Genomic DNA, 22,065 nt, shown 5'->3' on the forward strand with positions numbered 1-22,065 from the left:
TCATCAGAGACCCCTCTTGGGGGTGTCTCCATTTTCTCCCTCTTATATTGTCTTTTGGCCTCTCTAGGCTGAAAGCTCTATCTTTTATCACTCTTAATGCAAATCCTGGCACCTGCGTGGTACATATTTGCTGAGTAAATAAACACAGCAGAGATAGGTTGTTCTAGACTGCAGGAAGTACACCGTTTTCCTTCTGCCTGGCCTGGAGGAAACTGCCATCAGAGGCACCCATGTTGCCTTTCAAGTGCCAGATCTGGGACCACATACTGCTTTACGAAGGAGTGAAGCTGGATCCATGTGGAGAGGAAGATTATGTCTGCTCCTCACTCCCTCACATCTGTGTTCCAGCTGTGATGACTTAAGCCCTGTCCTTTTTGGAAAAGAGTGTGTAGATCAGTGATCTTGGGTTGGGAGTTGATTCATCGTGTTAATAATGAGAGCTCACATTTATTGAGCACTTCCTACGTGCTGGGCACCATACTGTATGTGCAACATTTTGATGTTGTTTAGTCACTAAGTCGTGTCCAACTCTTTTGCGACCCCATGGACTGTAACCCGCCAGGCTCCTTTGTCCCTGGGATTTCCCAGGCAAGAATACTGGAGTGGGTTTCCATTTCTTTATATATGATCTCATTTAATTCCCACCAGGGGGTAAATTATCTCTGTTATTCCTGTTTTTATAAATAAAGAAACTGTGACTCAGAGAAGATGAATTGCTTGCTCCAGCCCATAGGATTTATGAATGAGAGAAGTTGGACTTGGACCTGGCTTTGTCTGATGCCAAAGCTTCTGTTGGTGTCAGCATGTTCTACTGGTTTCTGTGATGTTTTCCTCCCTCTACACTAAAGCATCACAGAATCACTGGCTGGAGTCATGACATCTTAGAGGAAGAAAAGATCACATCTGGTGAATGTGATCTCCTTAGAGGAAGAAAAGATCACAAAGGTCATCTATTTGGTCTAACTCCTGTTGACACTGAGGAGAAAACGTATGCCTGACACTTCCAGTCACCCATCATTTGCAGGGTGAGCACTGCATTTAGCACTGATGCCTCATAGGAAATAGCAGGACCAGACTCCGTGGCTCACCAAGGCACCTACAGAAGGGCACAAAAGTGGGCCCCAGATCATTCTGGGCAAGTGCACACAGCCCTCTGTCCACAGGGTAAAGGAAGCTATAGTCTGATGTAACTTAAGTAAATACAGTGCTTAGCCTGAGAAGGGCACCTTGGGAACCTACTCTGACATCGCCTTTCTTCTGACTTATAATTAACATAAAACACCTATTAGTCAGTTTTGCAAAACCCCTGTGCCACCCCAGGCTTTGTGTTAAACACAACACTCATGCAGCCCAAGACTGCAGACTCAAAGTGCAATGTGGAAAAAAAGCACAGCAGGATATGTTCCAAGATTCACCCAACAGTACAAATTTTGGACTAAAATCATAGGCTATTTCTTTCCACTCTTCCCCACCAAGTTTACCTATTCCCATAGTTCCCTAGGTTTGCAAAGATTTGAGGGTAAGGGGATTACCACTGAAGCAAGTAGATTTCACATCCTGATGGTGTTTTTGTAGCTGCCACATGTGGCCCCGTGTTAAGTAGCTGAACATTTCTGTTTGCTGGCAGCCAAAGTCAGCCCTCACCTCCTAGGGAGCTCCTTCTGACTTCAAAAAGCATTCCACAGGGTTGTAGAGAACAGGGAGTGCGGGAGAAGGTTACCACTTATGCTGCCTGAATTCAAGTTCCATCTTTGTGCTTCCTGGTTATTAAAGCCTCTCAGCAGACAATGAAAGGGGAGAGGATTTACAGGGGTTTCTTCAGATAAGGTGCTAGAAACCCCGATATTTGAATGAGAGATTGCATTCTTTTAGAAGCAACTTTTTATTGTTTTTTTAAAAAAGCATAACTAAATGTTCAATTGGGAAGGTTCCTATCACGATGTGCAAAGTATACTGAATCAGTTAAGGGATCCCTTGCTGTCCATGAAAGCTCATCTTTTTGCGTCTCTCAGGAAAAAAAGCAGTCATTTAGAATGTTTTCCACAGTATGGCAATTCTGCTGGTGGCAAGTGAAGCCAGCCTGAGGAGGCACTGCTTCCAGAATGGCATGAGAAATGTGTCATTCACAAACTGTCACTGTGCATAGCTGGAGAGTATAAATCAAGCTAGAATAAATATAAGCCGGACACCCCCTGACTGGAGTCATCTCTCTTTTTGTTTGTTGATGTTTTACTTTATAGTGACTTCTGACAATTTAGCTACCAACAGACTGTCATGAAAAGAATAGCTCTCTTTCTCTCTGAAAAGTATTATTCTTTAAAAAAGTTATTAACTAATTTAATATCGGGATTAAGCACAATGAGTTTCTAAATTATGGCATCATCTTAACAGCAGCCTGCCTGCTGGATTTTTGAAAAAAATTTATTTTTGCCTGTTAGAATTTCTTAAAGTTTGAAGAAGTCTTTAAAGTCTTCTAGATCGTTTTCACCATTGAAAATAAACCAACATAATTCTTATTTTGTTCTACTTCTTATTTTGAGTGAAATTTTAAAGTAACATAATAATTCTTTTTTAATTTACAAACTTTGGGGAGAATCCTTAACACAGTACAATAAGTTGCTTCATGAGCCAGCTTCCTTCAACAGATTTAATAGAGATGTGAGCATACTTTGTTCTATCGAATGAAAGTAATAGGCTGATTTTTATTTTGAAATGTAGCCAGTCAACAGATACTTATTGCACATCCCTGTGCATAAGGAACTGTGTGAGATGCCACAGGCATCACATGTTTGGGACGCAATGACTAACTTAGAACATCAATCATCTTCTCTTACCCTTCTGCAGTGATACGTATTGAGTGCGGACTACACATCTGTTGTGATGATCTTGGGGAGAAAGGGGGCGGGGTTCTCTCAGCAGCACCTGCCCTTTGGTGCTGAACCTGACTTGAGTCAGTCTCCCTGTCCCTCTGGGCTTCTGTCTCTTTCCTCCCCCTAACTCACAGGGCAGACTACAGTTGGAGTGGAGCTGCAGGTTTCTCTGCGTGAAGCTAATTGGCCCATTTGGGGCTTAAACCCAGATTCTTAGACCTCTTAGCACCTTACTTTAGACAACTGGGCTTGGTGCTTTGGATGCAAATGCTAATTGTTAATCATTAGGAATAACTTTCTCCATTGAGGAGACGGGGTTGGCTGGCTACTGCATCAGCCTTGACTCACGCTTACAGTGGGAGCTTCGGTCCTCCGTGTAGAAACGAAGTTCAGGTGTGGGGCCAATATGTCCCCTCTCACATTCCAGGGGACAGTTCAGTGGGTGACACATCCCACGACCTGGCCTCCTCCATGATAACATGCAATCATCAGGAGTTAACTTAAACAGTAACTAGCTAGAGATTGATGCAAATGTGTGAACCACATGCCTATTTGTTGGCGGCAGCCTAAAAGGCTACCATGGTGACTTCTGGAGGAAAAACTCTCTTCCTCTTCTGATTGTATGGATTTGTCGGCTTGAGAAACCTGCACAGTGATTAGGTTGACGGTCTTTGTTGGCCTGAGGCAGTGTTCTCCTTATGTTCTTAAGTAACAAAGCTTAAATGTCTCAAGAAATAGATGAATAAAGGAAAACACTTACTTTTTAGTGAATTCAGAACTGCTGACTTACAGAATCGAGATGCATTCAGTATGCATAATAGCCTGAATCTGATAGGCCGTAAACTTCAGGAGTCAGAAGGATCCATCAAACTAATTTCCAGATCCAGAATAGTAACTGTTTCTCCCCTTGTTCAAACAGCCATTCCTAATCCACCTGGCACTCTTCCCCTGGCCCAGATGCGTCATTAGAACCTTCCTTAAGACAAGTTTAAGGCAAGTGATTGGAATTGGTGCTTCAGGAGACATTTATAGACCAGCTCTGATCTAGGCAGCTTCATTCAAGGAAATGTCAGAGTTCTATGTTTTCTGGGAGTCTACACTGGTTTATGTTTGGATATTCTCACCCTCTTTCTGTCATGACTTTTGTGTATTATTCTCCAAATGGCATCAGTTTTCAGCCTAGACTTAACTACATGTGCTTCGTGTAGCTACCAGGCAAAAAAAGGAACTTTCGAAAGTCACATGCAGTTTTAACATCATAATAGGATGCCATATAATAGTAACTGACTTTTAATCAGTGTTAACTAGACTTTATTAGTTTGAAAAGTGAACTATGTTCAGTCTTTTAATTTTTTAAACCATTTCTCTTTTTATAATTTTATTTATTTTTGTCTGTGCTGGGTCTTCTTTGCTGTGCGTAGGCCTTCTCTAGCTGTGATGAGTGGGGTCTACTCTCTAGCTGCAGTCCTGGGATTCTCATTGCAGTGGCTTCTCTTATTGTGAAGCATGGGCTCTAGGGCACACAGGCTTCAGTAATTGCCACACGCAGGCTTAGTTGCCCCATGGCATGTGGAATCTTCTGGAACCAGGGATTGAACCTGTGTCCCCTGCATTGGCAGGCAGATTCTTAACCACTGGACCACCAGGGAAATCCTTAGTCTTTTAATTAAACGTCTCATGAAAAGTCTTTTGTTTGGACCAGAGGCATTTTTCAGATTATGTACCTTAGGATACATGCCCCTTAAGTCAAAACAAAGGCTGTGAGTGTGTGTGTGACAGTGTATGTGTGTGTGTGTATTCACAACTGAACTAATACTAAAACCATTTACTGAGCACTTACTATTTGCTGGATATTATGGTAGTTATTCCAAATATATTTGAAATATTTTTCAGGGCTGCTATAACAAAATACCACATTGAGTAGCTTCAAGAATAGGAATTTATTTTTTCATATTTCTGGAGACTGGGAGTCCAAGATCAAGGTATTGGCAAGTCTGGTCTCTCCTGGGCTTGCAGATGGCTGCCTTCTTGCTGTGTCCTCACTGGCCAGTCCTCTGTGTGTAAGCATCCGTGTGCCTCTTGTCCTCATGTCCTCTACTTACAAGGACCCTCGTTAGTTAGAATGGATTAACTAGGGGGCCACCCAAATGGCCTCATTTTATAACTTAATCACTTCTTTAAAGGCTCTATCTCCAAACCGTTCTAGAGATTAGGGCTTCAATATATAAATTTGGGATGAGGGAGAGGGAGACACATTCAGCTCCTAACAGTGTTGAATTCTCACCACAATTTTTGTAATGAAGGTACTGTCATTATCTCCATTGTAAGATAAAGAAACAGTGGTTCGTAAAAGCTGAATCACTGGCCTGATGACTTTCATGTAGCAAGCCAAGCATACCATTTACATGCTCCGTATTTCTTTTTCAGTGTGTGTGTCAGAGATATCATCTAGGTTTTGAAGTGACTTTGAAAAGGCCCATTGAAATTTCTGGATTCCTTTAAAAGAAGGCGTATGTAGCCATGTTGCTAAGGGGCTTCTGCCACTTAGCAGCCGTGTGACCTCTGGCAGGTTACTTCACTTCTCTGGCCTTTGGTTTTCTAGTCTACAAAATGGGGTTATTAATCATACCTACCTGAGAGGGCTGTTGTGAAGAGGATGTGAGATAATCCACATAACATATGTCTGTAAATAGCAGGTATTAAGTAGATGTTAGTTGCTATTATTATGTGATTATCATCATTCTGAGAAAGGTGCATTTTCAGAATGGGACCAAGTAATTACTATCATTCCATTTTAATATTTGAAAGTGATATTACCTGCTGGTTATTTGGATCTATATACTATCATAGTTTTAAATATTACCATTTTCAACAAATTATGTCATTTTACATCAGTAACATGTCAGAGGCTGGTGTAACGTGTCAAAAGGGATTTAACTCATCGGCTGTGTGTCGTCAATGTGACACAGCTCTGAGAATCAGATCAACAGCACCTGCTTTTAACACACATTGGACATACCTGGGTGGTTTCCTTGAAGTCAGGTGACACGCTGAGCTGTTCCAGCACAAAGTTTCTGGGGAGAAAGACCATAAGAGGTGATCAATACTTCCTACAAGCCAACTTTCAAGTAATCCCATTGCAAAATGGCTCTGCGGTCACTCCATCATGCAGAGGCCTAAACTAGGCAAATGGAATGTTGCAGAAAGTCCCCCCAGAGCCCAGCTGGCCCCCAGATGCTGTAGTCTTCTTTTGTTGGGTTGCGCTGTCATGGCTGCCAGCTCTCTGGAGTGATGCTCCTTGTAGATGCTACCAATCTAATACTGCAAGTCATGCTGCGCTGCAGGGCCTCATCCATCTCGTCTAAGGTACTTTTGCAAGTATTCTTCTAGATTAAATTCCTGGCAGTAAAGTAGCTGGATTAGAATTTCTGTATATTCAGAATTTGGATTGATACTACCAAAGCGCCCTTATAAACAGTCAGACCAATACATTCTCATCTACAGTGGATGAATGCACCTCTTTGATGTTATCAAGTATTTTCATTTTTGCCAACACGATAGGTAAGATACATTCTCCCATAGTTGCTTGGATTTGTCTTTAACTATCAATATCATTGAGCACCATTTCATGCATTTGTTCCCTGTTTGTATTTTTTACTTCTGAGTGTGAATTGCCTATCCATATCCTTTGTCCACTTTTCCACTGGTATATCTTTCTCCACCTGAATTATATAGACCCCTTTTCAATCGAGGAAATGAGCCCTGAAGGCAAATATTTCCTCCAGTTTACCCTTTGTCTTTTGTCTTTGTTTACAGTTTTTCAGTCCATCCTAAGTGTTTTCATGTTTTTAAATTTCTCAACACCCAGGAAATTTGTTGAGAGCTGGACTACATCTCAAGATCCTCCAAGTCTAAAGAAGATGCCACAAATACCATCAACTACAAAATGAAAGGAATATGCGTCCAGTGGTGGATTTTTGCAGACTTTAGCAGGTGAGTGAAAGCTACTTCTATTGTCTAGGCCTTTCCAAGGATTCTGTCATCTCTCCTGTAAAATACTCAACTCTGTCTTATATTAGCAGAACAGTCAACATTACAATCAAAATATGATTGTTTTAAATGTTTTTGCTATGCTATGCTATGCTAAGTCACTTCAGTCGTGTCTGACTCTGTGTGACCCCATAGACGGCAGCCACCAGGCTCCCCTGTCCCTGGGATTCTCCAGGCAAGAACACTGGAGTGGGTTGCCATTTCCTTCTCCAATGCATGAAAGTGAAAAGTGAAAGCGAAGTTGCTCAGCCGTGTCTGACTCTTATCGACCCCGTGGATTGCAGCCTACCAGGCTCCTCCATCCATGGGATTTTCCAGGCAAAAGTACTGGAGTGGGGTGCCATTGCCTTCTCCGTTAGATGTTTTTAAAATGTTCTTATTAGTTATAAAAGTAATATGGTTCACTACAGTGATTCAATTTTTTAAATCTAACAATAGGTTCTGGATTTTTAATATCCAGGCTCTACCCTTCCACCATGCTTATCCTTCAGGAATGTGCTGGACAACTCTATCAATGTTTGGGGTAAAGGAACATGATTCATGAAAAGGATGAATCTCCCTTAGAAGGCTTGGTGAGTTCAAGGATGCTCTAAGACTTCTTCAAGGGGAGGAAAGAAAGTAAGAGCTTTGAATGAAGATATTAAACAATTTGGAGGCAGCTTTAAAGTATTTATGACATAGTTTTAAACTTTTTGGAAAATATGGATCCTCTTATCTACAAGCTTTCTCCTCTCTAAAACTTAAACTATTAAGGTGAAAAGTAAAAGTGGTATCCGACTCTTTGTGACTCCACAGACTATACAGTCCATGGAACTCTCTAGGCCAGGATACTGGAGTGAGTAGCCTTTCTCTTCTCCAGGGGATCTTCTCAACCCAGGAATCAAACCGAGGTCTTCTGTGTTGCAGACAGATTCTTTACCAACTGAGCTATCAGGGAAGCTTAGGTAAAAAACTCAATCATCTAAATTAGAGAGATCCCCAAAACCTTATGTGCATATGAATCACTTGGGGATCTTGTTTAAATGCAAATTATGTGATTCTGTGGGGGCAGGGGGACAGTGGTTTGGGCAGGACTGAGATTCCGCATTTTTAACAAGCTGCTTGTTCCCAGACCTCTCAGTAGCTGGGCTCTAAAATATAACTTTTGTGAACACATTCCCCTTATTCGCTGCAGTAGTCTATGTACATAAACACATGCTTTATATATATCTTTATATTCCTGCTTTCTAAAACATTAATTGAGAAATAGGCCATTGTTACAGAAACCACAATGCACTTCATGAAAAAACATTGGGTACAAAGGCAAAACAGTGACAAATTGATACTTTCTTGCTTGGTCACGCCTGATTTAAGGAAACGAACCCCAAATAGGCTGTGTGAATTGGAAATTGACTTCAACCACATTTAAATTGTTGTCTTTTAAAATATTAGCAGTTGAGTGTGTAAACCAATATTTATTTTCTAATCAAAGGTTTGTGGCAAATGGTTTATAAATGAAAGAAATGAGGGAAGAATGCTTTGAAATGTTTCTCATAATAGAAATGGAAATAGGATATTTTATTTCTTTAAATGGCAGGCACAGGCTTCAGCTAAAATTCATCCTGCTCTGGAAAGAGGAAATTATATGAAAAACTGATCATAGTATAAAAGCCCAGACCAGCACCTCTCTGCCAACGATCATAATAAATATCTTTCAGCGGAAAAAAAGTTGAAGATCCAGCTACATTAAGGAAGAATCTATTAACAGAATAATTGTATACTGAGGATCCCTTTAAGAAACACTTCCAAAATTCCATTATCTTAACTGTCACTCGCACTTTGAGTTGTCTCAACACTGTGTGTTTTCATGAATTACCAGAGCTGTTTGTTTTTTCCTTTATCAGTCATCACCCTGTCAGCCGGGCCATTCATAACGACTTTTGGCAGCTCATCAGGAGAGTTCAGAGCTTGAATAGGACCCTATCAACTCTCACACCTCATTGTGTGAAACTGTTTACCAGCATTGCCTTTTTCTGTAAATATTACAAGCAGAGCCCTGAGAAGTGGAGATGCGTGAAAACAAAATGGACAAATCTTGTAGCGGTTGGTGGAGATGGCAGGTGGGGGTGGGGTGGGGGGAGTGACTGAGCATTTACAAGTACTCAAGTTTCCTTTATTGGGCTGAATCCTACCTAGTCACTGGGCTTGAATTGTTGTATATGCTGGTTAATTAGACAATATTTAATTTGACTTAACATTGGTGTCAGTTTGGTGAAAGTGAGGCTCTGTAATTAGGGAGTACAGACCGGGTTTCTGTCACAGTTCTGCTCACTTCCTCTAATTTAATGCCCCCCTTTCCAGTGTATTATCACCCTGGATGTGTTGAGTTCCCTGCTGTCTTTTCTGCTTGACTGGTAACAAGGTGGCCCACATGAACACCAACAGCAAATGGACTGACTCAAGTCTCCTGGTCTTAACAGCCTGAAGTTCTGCCAGATTCACCCATCAGAAATAATTTCCTCTTGAAAACGAATGTCAGTAATTCTCTATGGAAGCTAATATCACCAACTTGCAAATGGGTATGATTTTTGTTGTTGTTGTTGTTCTCTATTTTTACTAAAGTTATATATACACAGATTTTTGAAGGGTCAAGTAGTTCCAGGTTTTGTGATTAAAAAATAAAAAAAAATTAAGCCTTCTCCCCAGCTCCCCACCCTGCCCATCAGAGGCAACCACTTTCAATTCTTACAGCAGATTATTTAGAAAATAATGTCACAGGGAGAAATAGGTTGTTTTGCTTTACCAGTTTTGGGATGTTACATAAATGTGACTTGCTTCTTCCCTTGACCATGAAGGTGGATTTTCCTTAATTACTCTTTTTAAAAACCAGGGTATAATTTATATACAATGAATGCACAGATTTTCAATGTACCATTCAATATATTTTCAGTTCAGTTCAGTCGTTCAGTCGTGCCCGACTCTTTGCGACCCCATGGACTGCAGCACGCCAGGCCTCCCTGTCCATCACCATATATATTTTAATGAAAGAATATACTGATGTACCTGTACACTAAACTGCAGAACATTTGCAGTACCCCCAAAAGTTCCCTTATAGATCTTTGCAATCAGTCCCCTTCTGTAAAGCAATCACCCTTCTTATTTCTTTCACTGTAGATTAGACCTACCTGCTCTGGAACTCTCTGTACGGCATTAGATATTATGTACTCTTTTGTTCCTGACTTCTTTTGCTCAAAATGATATGTTTGAGATTCATGCAGAAACTTATTTCTTTTAACTACCAAGTAGCGTTCCATTGTATGAAAATACTACTGTATGTCAATTTTCTTTATTGATACTCATTTGTTTCCACTTTGGGGATGTTTTTATTATTGATTTATGGAAGTTTGATACATTCTAGATAACAAGCTCTTTGTCAGAAATCGACTTTGCAAATCTCTCTCCCAGTCTGTAGTTTATCTTTTTATATTCTCAGTGGTATTACTTGATGAAGAGAAATTTTAAATTTTGGTTATGTCCATCTTATGATTTTTTTTATGATTTGTACTTTTTGTATCTTATCAAAGAGCTCTTTGCCAACCAGGAGATCATGCAAATATTCTTCTATGTTTTCTTTTAGAAAACATTGAAGCTTTCTAGTTTCAGATTTTACATGAAGGATTCCTTTCCTATCTAAATAGAATTTTTGTCTATGGTGTGATGTAGAGGTCGAGGTTCTTTCTTTTTTAAATATGAGTATACAATTGTTCTAACATCATTTGTTGGGAAAACTTTCCTTTCCACAAAGGATGTGTGTGTGTGTGTGTGTGTGTATTTCAGGACTTTATTCTGCTTCACTGACTTTTATTATCTTCCTTATGCAAGTAACAGCATCTTAATTATTGTAGTTTTCAGCACAATTTAAAAGTACAAGTTTTCAAAATTTGTTTTTCTTTCTCAGGTTATTTTTACTATTTTTTAGCTTTTGCATTTTCATGTACATATATAATCAACTTGTAAATTTCTACTACAAGCCTCATGGAATTTTGATTGGGACTGTACTGAATTTATAGATCAATTAAGGGTGAATTGATACTTTAGCAGTATTGATTTTTCCCATCCCTAAACATGTTATATGGTTTAAGTTTTTATTTATAACTTTCTACAGTATGTAGCAGTTTTAAGAATTTAAGTCTTATCTATATTTTCTTAACTTTATCTTTGAGTATTTATGCCTTTCCTACAAATGTAAATGGATTACTTTTTAATTTCACTTTCTCATAATTTGCTGGTAACTTTTGAAATATAAATTTTGTATATTGACCTTAATTCTTGTGACTAAATTCACTTTTCAGTTTTAGTTGTTTTGTGGGAGTAGATTCCTTAGAGTGTTTTCTATATACAATCATGTCAACTGCAAAAAAAAAAGACTTCTGCTTCTTTTTAATTTTTATACTTTTATTTTTTTCTTACATTGTTGTGCTAGATAGGGTTTCCAGTATATTGTTGAATAGATGTGGAGACATTGGGTGTCTTGTTCCTGAACTAAGAAGCATTCAATATTTCACCATTAAGTATGACATTAACTGTTGTTTTTTCATATATGCCCATTATCAAGTTGATGAAATTCCTTTCTTTTCCTAGTGTTCTGACTTTCTTTTCATGAATGAGTATGACATTTTGTCAAAAATGTTTTTGCATCAATTGAGATTTTTCTTCTCTTTGATTCTGTTAATGTGATGAATTACAACTATTGATTTCATAATGTAAAACCAACCTTTAATCCCGGCATAAGCTCCATTTATTAATAACATTTGTCCTTTTCATATAACACTGAATTTGATTTGTTAATATTTTATTGAGGACTTTGTATATTTATTCATGTAAGATATTGGTCTATAATTTTTTTTCTTGTAATGTCTTTGTCAGGTTTTAATAACAGGGTTATGTTGGCCTCATTAAACTACTTGAAAAGCATTTCCTTCTATTTTCTCAAAGAGTTTATATAACACTGGTATTAGTTTTGTCCTTAAACCTTTGATAGAATTTATGAGTAAAGCCATCTGGACCTGAGGCTTTCTTTGTTGAAAAGTTTTTAATTATGAATTCAATTTTGAAAATGGATATAAAGCTCTTTGATTTTTTTCTATGTCTTCTTGTGCTAATTTTGGTAAGATGTGCTTTTTGAGGGATTTGTCCACTTGTTCTAAGTTGTTGAAATTATAGGCGTAAAGTCATTAATGTTTCTGTCTTCTTGGAGAATTGAATCCTTTTTCATCAGGTAATAAGCCTTTCTATCACTGGTAATATTTCTTGTCCAATCTTGTTTTGATATTAATAAAGCTACTTTAGCTTTCTTTTGAGTAGTGTCTGCATGGAATATCTTTTTTCATTCTTTTAATCTATTTATGTCTTTATATTTAAAGTGGTATTCTTGTAGCCAGCATATAGTTGAGACTTGCTTTTTATCTAATATAACATTCTATCTTTGAGTTAGTGTAACTTATATTTAATGTGATTATCGATATGGTTGAATTAAAATCTACCATCTAACCAGCTGTTTCCTATTTGTTCCATTTTGTCTTTTGTTTCCTTTCATTTTGCCTCCTTTTTAATTAATTGAGCATTTTCTATGAGTCAATGGTATTTCTACTATTGAATTATCATGTACAACTCTTTTTAAAAAATTGAATACTTTAGGGTTTACCATGTACATCTTATTTAATCAGTCTGCTTTCACATTGTATCCCACTTCATGTCTGCTATAAGGACACTATATCCCCAGTTTCTTCTCTCATCTCTTGTTCTGTTTTTGCCACGTATTTACTCTTACATGTGCTATAAATACACAATATTACTCTTTTTGCTTTAGGTAGTTATCTTTCAGAGCAACTAAAAGCAACAAAAAATTAAATTTGGACTTTGTTTACCTTTAGTTATTCTATTTCCAGTGCTCTTAATTTCTTTGCGAGGATTCAGATTTCTGTCTGCTATTATATGCTTCTGTCTGAAGAACTTTCTTTAACATTACTTGTAACATTGATCTACTGGCAATGAATTTGCTCATATTTGTTTTATGGTTTTGGTTCAGGAAAGTCTTTATTTCCTGTTCCTTTTTGAAAGACATTTTTGCTGGGTATAGGATTCCGACTTGACAGGTTTTTGCTGATGTTCGGCTACAGAGGCCTCATCCCTTGTATAGTTTCTGGAGAAGTCTACTTTAAGTCTTTAATTTTCATTCCTCTATATGCTGTGTGTCTTTTTTTTCACTGGCTGCCTTCATAATTTCCTTTGTCTCTGGTTTTCAGCAGTTTCTATGTAATATGCATATGGTGTGGGCGTATCTTGGGGAGCGGAGTGTTAATTCTGCTAGGTGTTCTTTGAGTTGTTTGGTATCTGTTATTCATTTTGGAATATTCTTGAGTATTATTTCTCCTTATTTTTCTTCCTGGGATGCCAATTGTACATAAGTCAGATCTTTTGTCATTGTTTCACATCTCTTAGATGCTCTGTTGTGTTTTTCCAACCACTCTCTATCCTTCCCCACTGTTCTGCAATCCATGTCGGAACTGATATAAACCCAGTTTCCATAGATGTGAGGGTTTGACTGGAGAAACTTGCTGTTATATCCTCTCTTAATTCTCCAAATCCCGATGGGTTTATCCCTTTGAAAGATTGTTTTCTGGGACTTCTCTAGTGGTCCAGTGGTTAAGAATCCGCCTTGCAATGCAGTAGGGCTCGGGTTCAATCCCTGGTTGTGGAACTAGGATCCCACATGCCTTCGGGCAACTAAGCCCACATGTGGCAACTAAAACCCAATGCAGCCCAGTAAATAAGATTGTTTCTGCCATTTTAATGGTCTTGGGAGGGAGTGAAAGTAGATGCACATGGGCAGTCTGCCATTCTTTACCTGAAGTCAACTGTGAATTTCATTATTTAAGTTAAACTTAGTGGTGGTAAAGAACTAAATTTCCTATTATCTTTGAAGTAAATCAATCTGTTACATCATCTTTCTCATTTTAAATCACTTCTGCAGTCTCAAAAATAAGAGAAAAGAATCACAAATAATGATAGCTAACATTTATTATCCATTTATCATATGCTAGTGTTATAAATGCTATTATATTAACTAAATTTTATTCTCATAACAGCTTTATAATATAGACAGTCTGGTTTTGGTTTTTTTTTTCATTTTTATAGGTGAAAATAAACTGAGGCACAGAAGATTAAGTAATTTTCCTAAAAATTCATAAATAGAAAATGACAGAACTTGGCTTCTTAACCACCATATTCTAACTGCTTCCAACAGATGGGAAGATGGTGGCTTTTAGGTACTATCTCTGTTTATGTTCTCTGCAATCTTTCATGTACTACTGTTAACTTTCCAAGAATCTTAATCTGTTAATCAGCAAGTACATATTCAGTGCCTGTTATGTGCCCAGAATTGTTTTGTTCAGTGTGGAGGTATAAAGAAATACAGCCAGGCCATTTCCTTCAGGGAGTTTACATCTATCTCTCCAAGAGAAGGCCCCCACAAATCTGAAAATAAGCTTAATGTACAAAGTGGAACCATCATTCAGAAAAATGAAAGCTTGATTTGATCTGGGTGCTCAGAAAGCATGAAAAGCTCATTAAAAACCCTGATGCTTATTTAAGAATTTACTTAGCTTCTAGCTTACCTGTGCTGCCTTTCATTTCTCCCTTTACCTCTTTTATTTTTTTGCAGCCTAATTTTAGCTATTGTATGGTTTATAAACATTTCTTCCACAGAGCAAATGTAAAAAAATCATTTATTTATTTGGCTGTGTTGGTCTTAGTCGCAGCACAGGGAATCTCTGTTGCAGCACGTGTAATTCTCTGGTTGCTACACACACGCTCCAGTGTATGTGGGCTCAGTAGCTGTGGCATGAGGGCTTAGATACCCCACAGCATGTGGGATCTTATTTCCCTGATTAGGGATCGAACCCATGTCCCCTGCATTGGAAGGTGGATTCTTAACCACTGGACAACCAGGGAAGCCCCCACAGAGCAGATTAAGAAGATTGTTTATAAGCTCAAAACATCTTTGTGAAAGTTTAAAGTGGGAAGAGTCTCAAATTCTTGGTCATAGTGATATATGGAGATATATATATATATACACACAAAGCTTTATAGATATATGTACTTTTATCTCAACTACCTTCTTTCCCTGTCAAGTTACATAACTAAGAATGAACATGTGTTAACATTTGATGTTCTCTGGTATTTCTGGAATGGCAGTGAGTAAACAAAGTGTTCATAGATGTAATATTGTCTTTAGGTTGGTTAGCACAGTGACTGCCTCCTAATAAAAACCTAGAAAATTTTTATTGTTTCATGGATTGAATGCATGAAATTAAAGAAATCCTAGGGTGACTTTTTTTTATAGATGATGAAGAAAATCCTCATGAATTTGTATTATAATTTGAAGGGGTTTTCCTGATGCAATACATGTCAACACACCTTAGAGAAAAAGTTGTCATTGATTTGTTATCCTTACACCAAATCTCTTTTAGGATTAAGAGACAGGATTCATTCACAGTGTCAGACCCCTCCCTCCCCAGTGCAATACCTAGCAGACAGTAGGTATTTGTTGGTTGGAAATATCTGTTAGGTGGAAAAATGAATCATTTGACAGTCTCTAATCTGACGTTGAAGAAGTCTAAGTGCTCAATAACCACTTCTCCCAATGGCAGGTTCTACACAAAACTAACAATAACAACAGAACAGTGTTTTAGGAGAAACTTGATAATGCAGCAGTCAGACCATGGACTTTGAAGCCAAGCAGACCTAGAGTCTAGTCCTATCTCTGCCACTTAGGAGCTAGCATATGACCCTCAGGAAGGTTGCTTAACCTCTTCAAGTCTCAACTTCCCAATCTTTCAACTGGGAGCAGTAACAGTATTCCATATGCTTGTTGTGAGGATTAAAAAAGATACTCTGCACTGTGACCCACTACAGTTAGCGCTCAACACATGGTAAATAGACAGTTATTATTCTACAAGGATTTCAGGAGTTGAGGCTGTGGCCATTTGGATCTGTAAAGAATCTTGACAACAGTGGGGAAATCTAAAACAGAGGAGCTTATATATTTCCTATGTTTCTCTTACCTTGCTTTAGGAATTTTGAGTGATGTATGTTTGGTGGTATGAGTATGTGGAAGGACACAGAGGTGCGGTGGGAAAGGATCTAGAAATTCTTTCTACCTTTAGAGAAATGCCCTCTACCAAGGATTTATGCTAACAGGGCCCACAGGCCCACCCTATCAGCTGAGGATGAAAACAGCCAGAGACAATGGGATATGACACAGTAATGAGTTCTCATTTGTCAGGTGTCTACTTGCTGATATGGTCTAAGGATATGGTGTTCAATAATTTCTAGAAATTGGTAATAATGATACCATTTACACGGCAGCTCCTCTGGCAGTTTTCAGAGTGCTTTCACATACACTCTCTGTTTTAATTTCCACCACAGTGCTATGAGGAACCTGAAGTAAATATTATCATTCCCATTTTATAGATGAGTAAATATATTCTGAAAAGTGAAATGACCACATCCAAGGTCACACAGCTGCTCAGTAATCAAACTCAGATTTAAACCTGAGTTCTCACTCTGGGGTCATTAATTTTTTTTTTCCATGAAACTCAACAGCTTGTTTATTCTACATAACTCATGTAGTATTTTGAATATTAAGTGTGCTTGCACCCATGCTCCCTGGTGGTTTAGTCAGTAAAGAATCTGTTGCAATGCAGGAGACCTGGGTTGGGAAGGTCCCTTGGAGAAGGAAATGGCAACCCACTCCAGTATTCTTGCCTGGGAAATCCTATGAGCAGAGGAGCCTGGTGGGCTACAGTCAGTGGGGGTTGCAAGAGTTGAACACGACTGAGCGACTAAATCACCACCGCAAACCCATGCTAGACCTTTAAGACTTTGTGTTCATAAGGTCATTTAGTAATCAAAATCAGGAGACATGGGTTCGATCCCTAGGTCAGGAAGATCCCCTGGAGGAGGAAATGGCAATCCATTCCAGTATTCTTGCCTGGAGAATCCCATAGACAGAGAAGGCTGGTGGGCTACAGGCCATGGGGTCACAGAGTCGGACACGACTGAGAGACTGAGCACACACACATGGAACAGCAGCTAACCTTCTGTGTCTTTTTTGTCCTACAGAGAACAAAATTTGTCATCCAGATACACCTAGTGTTTAATGATGTCAGTAAGGAAACAGTCCACCCTTTGGTCCAGAGGAGGCCATGGTTATTCTGGTGAAGCACAAGGGCATGGTCATTTTGATCAGTCACTCTGCAGAGGGTCCAAAGCTGTGAAGCAGAGTAAACTCAGGACAGACAGCTGGAATCCTGGGAGTGTAACCTCACCAACAGATGAGGTAGTGATAGATGACTCCTGATTAGTCTTTTCCCTTTCCCTCTCTCAATATATATTCTGAGTTGTTACCTAGAATAAATCCAACAGCTTCTAATTAATGCACTCATTGTCTTTGTTTTGAATGGAAAAGGGAAAAAAATATGTTCATACCCCTGCTGGCAGCATGGGAATTATGCCTAAAGTGGAATATCTTTCTCCATCACGAGTAACATTAATCTCTATAGTCCTCCAAAGTAACTAATTGCCACATAGTTGAATTTCTATTTGTATGGATGGGTGGTATCCTTTATGAGTTTCCGGGTAACAATTTGTTGCAGGAAAGATTCTCTCCAGAAACCCTTCTTAAGATTATTATCAAATTCCTCAATCAAGAAGGAGAAGTCAAACCGGTTAGGCTAGATACAGACAACCAGTTGGCAACAAACTGAGCTCATCAGTCCTGGATTCTTAACTGTCAGAGAGGATGGGTGGATAAAGCTACAGCGGGCTTGTTGTCCGTTACAAGTCTTCCAAAGGGAGGGGGGCAGCCATGCCACAGTTTTCTTCTATCCTGAGCCTGTCCTGCGTTTTTCTAAGTGTGTGAGCATGAGCCCCCTGCACACAGCCATGCCCTCTGATGAGAAGATGATGGGAGGAATGGTGAACATGAAGATGCCATGGCCACTGCTCCCTATTCTCAACAGAACCTCCTTTTGTTCCAACAATAACAATTTTCGATAAAAAGAATCATTACATTTTAGACATTTCAATATAAGGGCTTGGAAAGATACCTTACCTTGTTCGAGGTCACGCAGTTATTAAATGGCCATGTAGGAATTTGAGCCTGAGTCTGTCTGCCCCCAACTCAAGGCTTTTGAGCATCACTCTCATTGTCTCTACTGGGATAATGGCTTCCTTGTGATAACTGTTAGAAGCTGGAAAATGTGGGCCTGAGGGAACTTTTCAATATGAAATGCTAACTCTTTGCCTACCGAGATTCTTATTTTTAAAAACCCAGAGGAAGTTCATATTAATAGATTTATTTAACATTTATGTACAATATTTACATTTACAAAATGCTTTACAGTGTAACAGAATGGGCAGAAATTTTTATTGCAGCATATAATTGTCTTTTCTTTCATATTCATTTATTCCTTTGATTTATTTCAAATGTTCTCCACTTGGTCTTCTGAGATCATGTACAATGGTAACAAATTTAAAATAAGATTAATAAAAGATTATTTTGTATCACTCCTAGGGAAAACTGAGCGGGGCCATGCCATTCTCTGTTCTTGATAAATGTTATGCAAAAGCGCATAATATCGTCCCCAGCACACTGCCTGTAACACCAGCTGTGCTTCTTCATGGTGCTTTGAAACTGTATTTGGCTCCTATTCCTCATTTATTTTGTGGTGTTTGTTTTCTGCCCTTCAGCTGGTTGGGGTGCTCCGTATTTGGGATGATAAACTGCTGTCTGTCGTCTGAAGAGGCTGCACTATGGCCTTTCTTCACTGATCACCAAACCGGAAACCTCTGCCGGCTTTTCTCGCTGATGATTCCCTCTGCCTGGAAAGCCTTCTTCCCCAGATGGTCCCATAACTACTACCTTCTCTTCACTTGGGACTGAGATCAAATGACACCTTCTCCAAGAGGCCCTGCCTTGACCCCAGGTCCCAAAGAACCTCCCCCATCAGTGTATCCTGGCATTCTCTTTTATTTTCTCTTTAGCATGTAAGATTCTTTAGTAAAAACCCTAGAATTGGACTTCCCTGGTGGTTCAAGAATGGTTGAGAATCTTGCTGCCCATGCAGGGGAACATGGGTTCGATTCCTGGTCCAGGAAGATGCCACATGCCGCGGGGAAACGAAGCCCATGCACCGCACCTACTGAACCAGTGCTCTAGAGCCCGGGAGCTGCAGCTACGGAAGCCCTCACGCCCCAGAGCCTATGCTGCAACAAGAGAAGCCACTGCAATGAGCAGCAGCAGCCCCCACTCACCACAACTGGAGAAAGCCCGTGAGCAGTGAGACCCAACACAGCTGAAAATAAATATATAAATAATTTTAAAACCCTAGAATTCCACTATTTGATAAGAATAAATGTATATAATAGTTATTGATAAGTTAGTATTTTGTCATTTTTAAGTTGCTAAGGAATCTCTTTAATATGAAGTACTCTGAAGGCTTACAATACATTGCTTATCTTTTTAGAGTCAGACCATTACTTTGGAGGGCATGCAAATATATGGCTAGGGGAAAATGTCTGTATTTGGTTACCTTACAGGTTCTAAAGCTAAATAACTTCTGTGCATGATCAGTAGATTAAAAATTTACTCTCAAAAAGTTTTTCTCATCCTTGTGTATGTGTGTGTGTGAATTTTTTTTTTTCTTCAAGAATTGCAGGTAGTGTGCCTAACTAAACTGTGGTTTAGAAAGACAAGTGTGGAGGTCTGCCCTGGGAGGAAGGGTTGGGGGACAGACAAGATTGGGTAAGTGGTTCTTGACCCTGGCTGTATGTTATTAACAATGATTTATCCTACCAACCAGGACCAGTAAAATCAGGACCTTGGAGGGTTAGCCCAGGCACTAGTGATTTTTTTTAAGTCTTTATTGAATTTGTTTTAATAACGCTTCTACTTTATGGGTTTTTTTTTTTTTTTTTTGGCCATGAGGCCTGTGAAATCTTAGCTCCCTGAACAGGGATCGAACCTGCAGCCCCTGCTTTGGAACACAGATTCTTAACCACTGGACTGCCAGGGAAGTCCCAGGCACTAGTGTTTTTTAAACTGTGCCAGGTGATCTGATCTGTAGCCATGAATGAGAACCCCGGATTAGCGGGCTGCTATAGTCCATTCTTGAGAAAAGTGAGTGATCAGGGTAGCCGCTGTCAGCCCTGCCTCTCCCACGGCTGCCAGGTAGAGGCGCTTGATTCTCATCCAGCTCTGACCAAACCTGGAAAGAACTTAGGATCCCCCTGTTACCTGTGGGTGGTTTCCGAAACTGGTCTTGCTGTCTTCAACAATGTCCAGTGAGCCTGGTCCAAGGCCACCAGGGCTCTCCACTCTGTTTCCTGTTTCGATTTCCTTTTTTTTTTAAAGCTGCGGGGCTTGTGGAGTCTTAGGTCTTAGTTATCCCACCAGGGATTAAACCTGGGCCCTCCACAATGAAAGCACAGAGTCCTAACCACTGGACCACCAGGGAGTTCCCCTTTTCCAATTTCCTGTTTGGTCTCTAGCTGTTCTCCTGGACACTCAGCCCAATCCTCCACTGCCTTCCCTGTTTCTGGCTACTTTTTGCTTAGCTACTGCTGACTTCCAATTCATGGTGGCCTTATATCCACGTCCAAGCTGCCAGCTAGGGTCTGGCTTCAAAGAGATGAACTACCCAGAACCACAGTGGGGGCTTCTTCCTGATTCATTCTAGCCTGGCAAACTCAGCTGCTGCCAAATCCCCCAACAGGGCAATCTCCTTGAACATGGCCCCTCAACACTGCCTTCAAATTCTTGGGAGAAACAAACCCCACTCCCTGAGCAGGAGGCTGTGTAAAGCCATGTGCAAGGGGCCGGGACACAGGGAGGGGTGAAAAATGCGGGCCATTAATGCAGTCAGCCAACCACAGATAGAAAGCAAATAAGGGAGATATTGATTGAGCATTTCTCAGAAAGAAGCAAAAACTGTGTGAACATCAGCTCTATGGGGAGTTTGATTCAATCTGAGGTGAAAATAAGGTGACAAAATGACAATTTGATCACATTGCCATGAAGCATCCAAAAGTTTGGCAACTCACGTGTGAGTTGAGAAAGGTGTATGAATTATTTAGACAAGTTAACAATAGCAACTTCAGAGTGCTGCTCACAAGCAGGAACCAGGGGAGAGAATGGGCTCAGATGAGATCTTGGCAAAGACTGGGGGGCCTGCCATGCAAAGCTGCCTCCTCCCAGGAGAGGAATGGGGTAGTCGGGTCTACAGCAACCACGGTGGGGTTCTTGGGAGCCTCTGTGGACTTGGTTGTATGAAGCATGCTCAGTCCATCTTTTTGCTTCTCGTGTAGGGGCCTCCACTCCCTGAATCTCCTCTCTTTAATGCACACACTCAGGCAGATTGTACCTCCCTGCCCCTTTGAGACATGAGAGGAAGGGTCATACATTACTTCCTTGTGGAAGCCATGAAGAGCCACCACTGTATTTTTGATGTTGTTGTTCTCTTTTCCTCTGATGATGAATTGTCAACCTTGTGTTGAGATGGTGGCATCGAAAAATGGTAGAATCTTTGAGTCCCTGGGTGACTAAATGAAGCACAGCCACCTGCTGACCCACAGTGGACAGACAGAATGAAAGAGACATCAATCTTCACTATGTTAAGCCACAGAGCCTTGGGGGCTGTTGTTACTGCAGCAGAGCCTAGCCTATCCTTACTACTGCAAAGATTTTCCCCATGAAGGTGCTCCTGTTAACTCTCTAGAACTTTTACTCATCTCCAGCCTGGTAAAGCAGAAGGAGAGGTAAAAGGTTTCTGGCATTCCTTTTCTGTGCTCATCTATGGTGGGTGCACTCAAGGGGATGGAGAATGGAAGGGAAATAATGTTTGTTGCTTTCCTACTCTATACCAGGTGCCTTGCCAGATGCTGTGCGTGCAGTCAGTCTTCAGAACAGTGTGGCTAGAGGATTTTAATTTTTATATTATTGATAAGGAAGAAGAGCTCCAAAGAGGTTAAATTACTTGTTTAAAAATCACTTAACTATGGGGTCAGTACAGTGGTTAGGACTCTGCACTTCCACTGCAGCGGG

At 39.9% G+C, this 22,065-nt stretch overlaps 1 long non-coding RNA gene across 2 annotated transcripts; it reads left to right on the top strand.

Moving 5' to 3' along the window:
- The first annotated feature begins 7,515 nt into the window (after positions 1-7,515).
- On the top strand, positions 7,516-19,590 carry LOC138991830 (uncharacterized). 2 transcript variants are annotated; one of them, XR_011467718.1, is made up of 5 exons: positions 7,516-7,864; positions 8,497-9,002; positions 9,261-9,478; positions 17,085-17,301; positions 18,714-19,590. It is a non-coding gene; the product is annotated as an uncharacterized lncRNA (long non-coding RNA). The 2 variants fall into 2 exon arrangements; XR_011467719.1 differs by having other exon boundaries at positions 8,804-9,002.
- The last annotated feature ends 2,475 nt before the right edge of the window (positions 19,591-22,065 follow it).

The sequence above is a fragment of the Bos mutus genome, chromosome 18, assembly GCF_027580195.1.
Source record: "Bos mutus isolate GX-2022 chromosome 18, NWIPB_WYAK_1.1, whole genome shotgun sequence".
In the NCBI taxonomy this organism is placed as follows: domain Eukaryota; kingdom Metazoa; phylum Chordata; class Mammalia; order Artiodactyla; family Bovidae; genus Bos; species Bos mutus.